Raw genomic sequence first — 8288 nt, 5'->3', positions numbered from 1 at the left:
TGAGCTGTGCAAGAAGTATCCCTGAGGGCACCTGTCCTTGTGGCATGGCCTTGTGCTGCTGCTGCAGGCAGAAGAGCACCAAGCCCACAGCTGTGGGCTGCTTTGGGATGCAGCTGGGAGTGTCTCCATCTGCCTGCCTGTCTGTCCACCGTCTGTATCTGTCCATCTATGTGCCTGTCTCTCCATCCACCTGCCTATTTGTCTGGCTGGCTGGCTACCCACCCGTCTGTCCACCAGTCTGTCTGTCTGTCCAACCATCCATTTATCTGCCCACCCGCCTGTCTTTCTGTCTATCCACCCGTCTGGTGGCTGTCCGGCAGCCTGTCCTTTCGGGGATGGTGGCCCATTTCAGAGCCCGGAGCGCAGCCCGGGGCTGCTGCGGGGCCGGGAGGGGAAATTGGAAGCAGCGGAACCACCAGAGGGCGCCGAGGGCCGTGGGCGGTGCGGGGCTGCAGCGGCGCACAGCGGAGGGGCGGGGGGCGTATGGCTGGTGCTGCTGCGGGCGGGGCTGCAGGTGAGGGATCCAGCGGCAGCTGCTGCTGCAGCACCGTCTGGGGGAGCACCAGCGCTGGCCGGCACTACAGCCGGCACTACAGCCGGCACTACAGCCGGCACTACAGCCGGCACTACAGCCGGCACTACAGCCGGCACTACAGCCGGCACGACGGCTGGTGCTGGGCGCATCCCCCTCCGCGCACACCCACTCCGACCTGCAGGTGCAGTCGGGCCTTTTTGCCTTCAGGTTGCAGCTGAGATAATTAGGAAGGAACTGAAGACAAACAGGAAGGCTGTTTCTCATTAAGGCTCTCATTCTCCCTGATTTCTGTCAAATCCAGACGTTCTTCAGAGCAGACACGCAGCAGAGCAGATTTGTTTGGCTCCTCTGTGTTCCTACACGCTGCTTTTGGAGCTGACTTATTTCCAGGATCACTGCAGCCCTTCGTGGTTGCCGTTTCCTGGGATGGAGTGCTCTCTCCTGAAGAATGACTCCAGCCTTTGTTTCCTAAGGGATGACCTGATATATTAGAACGAATGCTGTTTCCTTGCTCTCAGTACTAGGACAGAGTGAAGAGCTGAATCCCAGAGGACTCTCCTAGATACAGCAACCGTAGGAGGAATCTGCTGCTGTAATTGCATTTCTGGGGCATCGGGCATTTTCTGATTCATTTAATATGTGCCATGTTGCATTTGTTACAGATCAGATACACAACAGAAGCCCTATTGCCTTAGAAGTACAGCTATTACCAAGTACTGACTTAATTATGGATCAGGTTAGTTTGACAGAACCCATTCTGCCCAGTCTCCCACTGCAGGGCATTGTGTCCTCCTTCCAGCCCTGGTTCACTGCCCTGCACCAAGCAGTGGGGCCATCGTTGCTGAGTCCCCCTGGCCCATTTGCTTTCCCACACGCCCCACAGTGTCCCCAGTCCCCCAGACTTATTGCTGGTTGGCACTGGGAGCTCAGCCCACCCCCCAGCTTGGCTCACCCACCTGGCTGTGAGTTCCCCTGGGCAGGGATGTAGTGCAATGTGTGGTTCCTGCTCCTGTAGTTTTCCACAGCTGCCATTGTTTACACAAAGCGCCCAAGGTAGGGCTGTAGCTGGTATCTGCTCATTATCATCACTTTCCTCTTTCCTCTGATTGTTATGTGGTTTCCATGGTTTTCATAGCTGGAAGCGAAGACAACACCACTTTCTTCCCTTCTGGGAAAGTACTTCTTGTTCTCCTGAATGGTGTCAGTTATAGCAGTGGTGGCTGAAGGGACAGGGAAAAGTCCCAGTTACGCACAGAAACCTTCCTCTCCTTCCTCCTTTAGCCTCAGGAAGGCCACAGGCAGCAGCGTCAGCAGGGCTGTGCTGGCGGTCCCACAGATATAGGGGCTGGGGGGAGTCCAGGAGTTGGCCTTACTCATTGTAGTGTGGGATTTTCTGATCTGAACCTCAGGAAGAAAAAAAATGGGGCTCAGTGTGTACCCCAGAGACACCTCACTGCCCCACATCGCCGGGAATCCCATACTTTGTCAGCTCAGCCAATGGCTCACAGCGTCAGCCTGGGCTGCAGCACAAAGCAGTGCTGGCTGTGGGCCGTTCTCCTGGAGCACAGGGGCACCCCGAGCTGGCACAAAGAAATCTCTGTCTCTCCCTGTGATGGCATCCTGCAATTAACCCCGAGCACCGCAGCGTGCCCCTGTCCTGCACTCAGTGCCCTCCTGCAGCCCTGCCCCATCCCTGCCCCATTTGGGAGTGGGGTCCTGCTGGGTGTGGGGGTCCCGGTGACACAGGGAAGCTGCAGTGCAGCATCACACCAGGAAATACAAGATGAATACAAGATGGATGAGGAACTCACTCGCTTCCAGAAGACGTGGTTAAAAAGAAACACAAAAACACCCATACGCTGGATTTTATTGCATCAAATTATTTTTTTAAGCAATGTGTGTCCAAAGAACAGCAACACTCAGGGCCAGGAAGGGACTGCATGTATTTGCAGGGAGGGCTGCTGCAGCCCAGGCTGTGTCCTGCATTGCTCTGCAGAGTGGCTGTACGCCCATGTACCGGGCCCATGTACCGGCATGGGGAAGTGCAATGAAGAAATAATCTTTGTCCAGTTTGCCACCGGCCTTCCTGCAGATTATGTTACTGAAAGGTGAATTCATTTTCAAAACTGTTTTTAAAATCTTCAGGTTTGCCTCCCCCTCCTCCCACCCCCCCACCCATTTTTCTTGTGTAAAGTCATAGGAAAACCTAATTGCAGCTAATAAACCCTAATGAGCAGTAAAAATAATGATAGAAAAATGAAGACGATGGGGAAGAACACAAGTGATGCTGGACCAGGGCTGCAGAAAAAGCTGCCCCTTGGCCTGACCTGCCAGGAGCAGCTCTCCAGCTGCTCCACCAACAGCACCATTTCAGGAGCTGCACATGATACACTCTTTCCATCCCTCCCTCCCTCCTGGCTGCAGCCCCTCACTCAGTGTGCCTTCCTACCACTGTGGGATGGAGCAAGGAGTGTGGAGCCATGGCTGGGAGCAGCCCCATGGGTGGGAGCTGCTGCTGCTGCCCTGTGGACTGGGCGTTGCTGTGCCCGTTTCCAGGGGTGGCTGCAGGGCTCCGCACTCACTGCATGGTTTCAGTAGTAAACCAAATTGTTCCCAATCTTGTTATCTTATCTGCAGGTTCCAAGGGCACGTCCTCTGCACACTGCCTGGAAACACACCCCGCATGGCGGTGGCTGTCCTGCGGCAGGGCTGGCACGAGGAGGAAGATCTGCTTACCGCTCCCATTCCCCGGAGGCTGAATGTGCTGAGATGTGCTGTGCGGCAGGAGGGCACCTCGGTGCAGTGACCTTGAATGGGCAAAATGTACCTGCAAAAACAACAGAGGTGGTGAGGAGAGGCTGGTCCTCCTGCTACCGCGTTGCAGGCAGCTACATGACCTTGAGAAGGGCACATCTGGGCACCCACACATCCGTACTGCTGCCCCTGCATCTCTTTATACCTGCACATCTGGACAGTTGCATCATTGGCTCTGATGTCTCCATGCAGAGCTCCATAGCATAGAGAAGAACATAGGGCAGGTATGAGACTTTTGCTGATTTTCCCCTTTCCCCTGACCAGTTAGGTGCAATTCACTGCTCACTTCAGTAACCCCAGCCCACACTGCTCACCAGGTGCACGTGGAGCTGTCCTGGGCTGCTAGCAGAATGCGCTCACAAGGCCCAGAAGTGGCCCCACTTCCAGCAGGACATGACATCTCTTATGGCAAAGCTTTGCTGCCTTCTGGAGGAGCACAGGGCTGGCATGCTGCCCTGCAGAGCAGCTCCTCCTTAAGCTCATTAGCTTCAGAAAACAAAATGCAAACCCATTTCCTGGCTCTCCTGTTTTTTGGTAGCCTGCCCTCGCTGCAGCTTCTCTTTTCCTCTCAGTTTGGACTCCTCTCAGCCTGTCCCACAACCCCGGGCCCCACAGAGGAGGGTTGTGCAGAGAGGGCTCAGAACCAGGTGCTGCCCCCATTGCCCCACAGCCCATGGAGTGAGTGGCTTTGTCTGGGCTTCTGTTGGCTGGGGATTTCCACTGCACTTTGGAGATTTGTTTGTTGCTTCTGAAGATATTTTTTATCCAGGAAAGGAGATACAGCATTGCTGTCATCATGAAAATTAAAATGATTTCCACTTGGGCCAGCAGTGGTAGAAATGGAGGTGATGGAGATGGATGGAGAACTGGCACTGGGGTACCAGAACAGGTTGTGAGGGGTGCTCACTGCGTTCCAAGGGAAAGAAAAGCCTTGGTCCTGCTGCCAGGAGCGGAGGCAGAATAGGCGGCACTGAGCTGAGAGCCGAGCAGAGCTGGGAGGAAATTCCTATTTACACGGAGAGCAGCGCTCCCATCCACCCTGCAGGTCACAGCGGGCGCCCGCACAGCACACATCTCTGGCAATGCTCCAGAAAGGAAACCAGCATCTGGTTTGGGAACTGCTGCTTGTAATTCCTGGAAACATGGCTGCAGATCAATTCCACAGCCGTTTGTGACTTCTTTTTCCAGTGGTTCTACAGATTTTGGGAAGATGTTCCCCTCCTTGGAGCTATCATGTGTTAAAAGAACTCTGCTCCAACATTTGGGGCTCACTGGGGTTCTGCACCCCAAGAGGCACCTGCAGGACCCCCCCGACCTGCCCCATGCTGGTTGCTCACTGGGTGCCTGCACTGCTGCTGCATGTGCAGAGGAAGTGAGCCCACAGTTCCTCCTGGACTGGGGCTTGAGCCTGCTGCTCTACACCTGGTTTGCACCAAGTTCTGTTACAGCCTGATCCATTCTCTGCTCCATGCAGCCCCATGAAGATGAGAGCCAGCCAGCACAGGGCAGTGGGGAGGAAGCTGAGCCTGGGGCTTGGGAAGGGCTGGAGGGGCTGCGGGCACCAGGTGCTGCCCATCAGGGTCCCACCCTGTGGCAGGGAACAGTTGCAGGGCTGAGGCCCATAAAAGGGAGTTACGGGACTGCAGCTGAGCCCCCTCTGCTTTGGGGGCTGTGCTGAGCGCTCTGTGTCTGCTGGGGCCTTCCTGCTCACTGTGCAGACTGGGGGTGTAGGCTGGTGCTTTGTGCTTGCAGAGGAAGCAAGTGGCAGCCTCTTGGCCCGTCCTTTGATGAGATTTCTTTTTTCCTGAAGAAATGAGAGTAAGAATAGACAAACTGTTTGGCCTTTCCTGACAATGGAACTTTGTCATATCTATAATTAACTCTGTTACTTAAATACTTCTTCTGTGAACATCTTTGAAGATTTCCTAGCCTTTGGTTTCCTCACTGCTTTGCCATTCCTGCTTCCTGTGCTGCAGTAATTTTCAGGGGCATGACTAATTGCACTTTTCCATTTAATTGAGAACTTATTTCTGATTTGGCCTCTGTGTGTGTAGCTGTAGGCTGGGCAGCCTGGTTGGTGCCTTTCTGCAGTCACAAATGCACCTGATGGCTCCCAGAGCTCCCTGGAGAACTTCAGCCCATGCTTTTTTCTTTCCTCAGGAGGCACTCGGTGGGATGCAACTTAGAACAGCAGCGAGGGAGCACACAGCCCTGCCTTGGCCTGGGAGCTGCTGTGTGCATGGATCTCTGTATGTAAGCAGGGATGTCTCTTTCTGTGCAGTGCTCCCACTGGGCGCCTCTGGGCACGCAGCTCCCTGACCCCATAACTCCTTACCCTCATCTCTGTGATTCGGAACAAAGCCATCTCCAGGCGCCTCGAGCACACAGCCCCGTCCCCGTGACGTGTAGTGCAGTCCCCATCGTGCTGCAGACAGCAGATAATAATGCATGGCTTTGTTTGTCCCTATGTGCCTGCGCAGTGCCACTACTGCTTGCAGTGTGAATGGTGCTGCACAGAGGGGCTGCAGAGCGGTCACCATGGCCCGAGTCACAGCGCTCTGCTGTTGGGTAATGACCTCTGAGTGTCACAGATTGAGCACTGATCCTCAGAGTAATGCTTCTGTTACAGTCTGGATGCTGAAGTGACTGAACTTGCACTGAAATCCGGGAAGGAGAAGTTAAACAACACTTTGGAGATGTTTGATCCAGTTCTCTGCAATGAGAAGTGCCCCCGCACAAGGCTACTCCTGTTGTGTGTGAGGCTGTCCTGGTTAGCAGAGCTGCAAGGTGCAGAAGGCACTCAGTGCTTACCCAGAGGGCTTTCTTTTGCCTCGATCCAGGAACCAAGGCAAGCCAATTTGGAATGGCTGTAGACACAGGGACAGCAGTGCTGGGAGCAGGTACTGCTTTGTGGTGTAATGGCTCCCAGGGCGGTGGGCTGGGGCAGGTGGGTGTGCAGGGCCCTCAGCCACAATCAGGGCTCAGGCTGACTCACAGCACCTGCCTCTGGTGCTGCTGCTCGGAATAAACCAGTGACCAGATCCATGTCTATGGGAGCCGGGAAGACCTGGTGATACAAGTGGCAGTGAACAAAAACGTAAAAAAAATGTTTTTTTCTTTAAAGCAATGAGCTGGGCTAAGCAGGGAGCCTGAGAGTCTTGCAACTGGGAGCAGATCCTCAGTTCTGCACTCTGCTTCCTGCGGGGACTTCTGACTGCTCTGCAGAGCCTCACTTGTTCTAACAGCTACTGCTGTTAGCCCAGGGACCTGCCTTGGGGCTGTCCTGGTGCCCTGTAGGTGTGCCTGGAGGCCAGAAGCAGTGAGAAGGAATCTGGAGATGAGAAAAAGAAATGGTGATGGTGAAAAGGCGTGGGAGCAACTGCTGCAAGTGCAGGAAGGAAGGGCACCTTGCCCTGTTTGCTACATGTAAAGCTGAGTGCTCAGTGCAGGGAACACCGCTGGCTATGCTGAAAGTGTCCCAGGCTGTGTTGCAGCCACACAGAGATCTGCTGGGTGCGCTCAGGGAGGGGAATTCCTGGCGCTGCTCTGGAGCTGTGCTCAGAACAGGTGTGAGCTCAAGGATCTGCTTCCTCCAAGGCTATCAGTGCAGAAGGTCTGTTCATGCCCTTTTGTTTGCAACAAGGAATTCACGCAGATCCTTTGTGGTGGTTAATATGTTATCTGGAACTCTTTGTATGTGTGTGTGTGCCAAATACAGTCCTTCATCTGTGACTTGTGCAATAAACAAATCCATAGCAGCAAGAAAATGAAAGCAGTCATGTAATAATGGCTTGTGATACCAAGTCGTGTAATAACTAGACCTTGAACGTTGCTGCTTGAGGGCAAATCTGGGAACCTGGGCTGTGATGGTCCAAATACCCACTTCAGCTTTGTGGAAGCATCTCTGTGTGCCCAGCCCTGGTGCTGTCAGAACTGGTTAGAGGTGGTGTTTTCCCCCCCCCTCCCCCCCATCCCCTGTGATGCTGGATGCTGCTCCTTGCTGCTGTGGGGAAGGGACAGGAGCAGGGAGGTGTGGGGACGCAAAGTGCTCAGTCAGGTCAGGGAGCTGAGCGACCTGAGAACTGCTGATACAAAAACAAAAAGGAAAAATTTCAGGTGGAACCACCCAATCTGCCTGAGTTTGTGCCCCCCAGAACTGCTGCTAGTATGGGGAGGGCTGGGTGCAGCAGTGGGGCTGACAGTAATGCAGCCTATGTGGAGATGATGACTGTGGCCTACAGCCTTGCACCCACACTGCCTATTATTTCATCTCAGAGCAAGCCTAACTCAGTAGAAAACACTCATTTTTTATCACTGTTATTTTTTGAATGCTGGATTAGCTTTCTGCTGACATTGCTCCCTGGGCCAATTTGCTGCAGGACTGGAGAGCCAGGGACCGTGGCAGTGTGTGGCAGAGCACAGGTCTGCAGGTCTGATGCACTGGCATCAAGAGGATGCTGTAGGTGACGGCTGGTGGGGAGAAGCCAGGGATGTCTCTGGGTCTCAGTGGCAGCATGGCCAGACCCATCCAGTGCCCAACCAACTGACCTGCTTAGTGGAAGATGGCCAAGCTGCTTAGAAAAAATGAAAGTTGAAGCAAGCAAATATCAGGAGGGACACAAGCCTTTACCCGCAGGCAGGAGGATGTGGAAGTTTTATTGTTTTTCCTTTGGTGGTGTCCTTTTACAGCCTGGATGCACAATCCCAGTGAAACTTGGCTGGGATGCGTCCATGGCCGCTTCCCACCGCCTGCTGCCCTGCTCTGCTCCTGCATGCAAAGCTTGAATATGCTGATGAATGCAGCGTAAGCAGGAAAAAGGGGAGCACAGCACGATTGGATGCGTTAATGGCTGCCTGCACGGGGCCCCTGTTTGAGTCCTGTGGTGTGTGTGATATTTCATGTGACAGAGCTTTGCAGCTCTTCAACTCTGTCCTGTCC

Source organism: Excalfactoria chinensis, chromosome 13, assembly GCF_039878825.1.
Source record: "Excalfactoria chinensis isolate bCotChi1 chromosome 13, bCotChi1.hap2, whole genome shotgun sequence".
Taxonomy (NCBI): Eukaryota; Metazoa; Chordata; class Aves; order Galliformes; family Phasianidae; genus Excalfactoria; species Excalfactoria chinensis.
Note: the sequence above shows the minus strand (reverse complement) of the source record.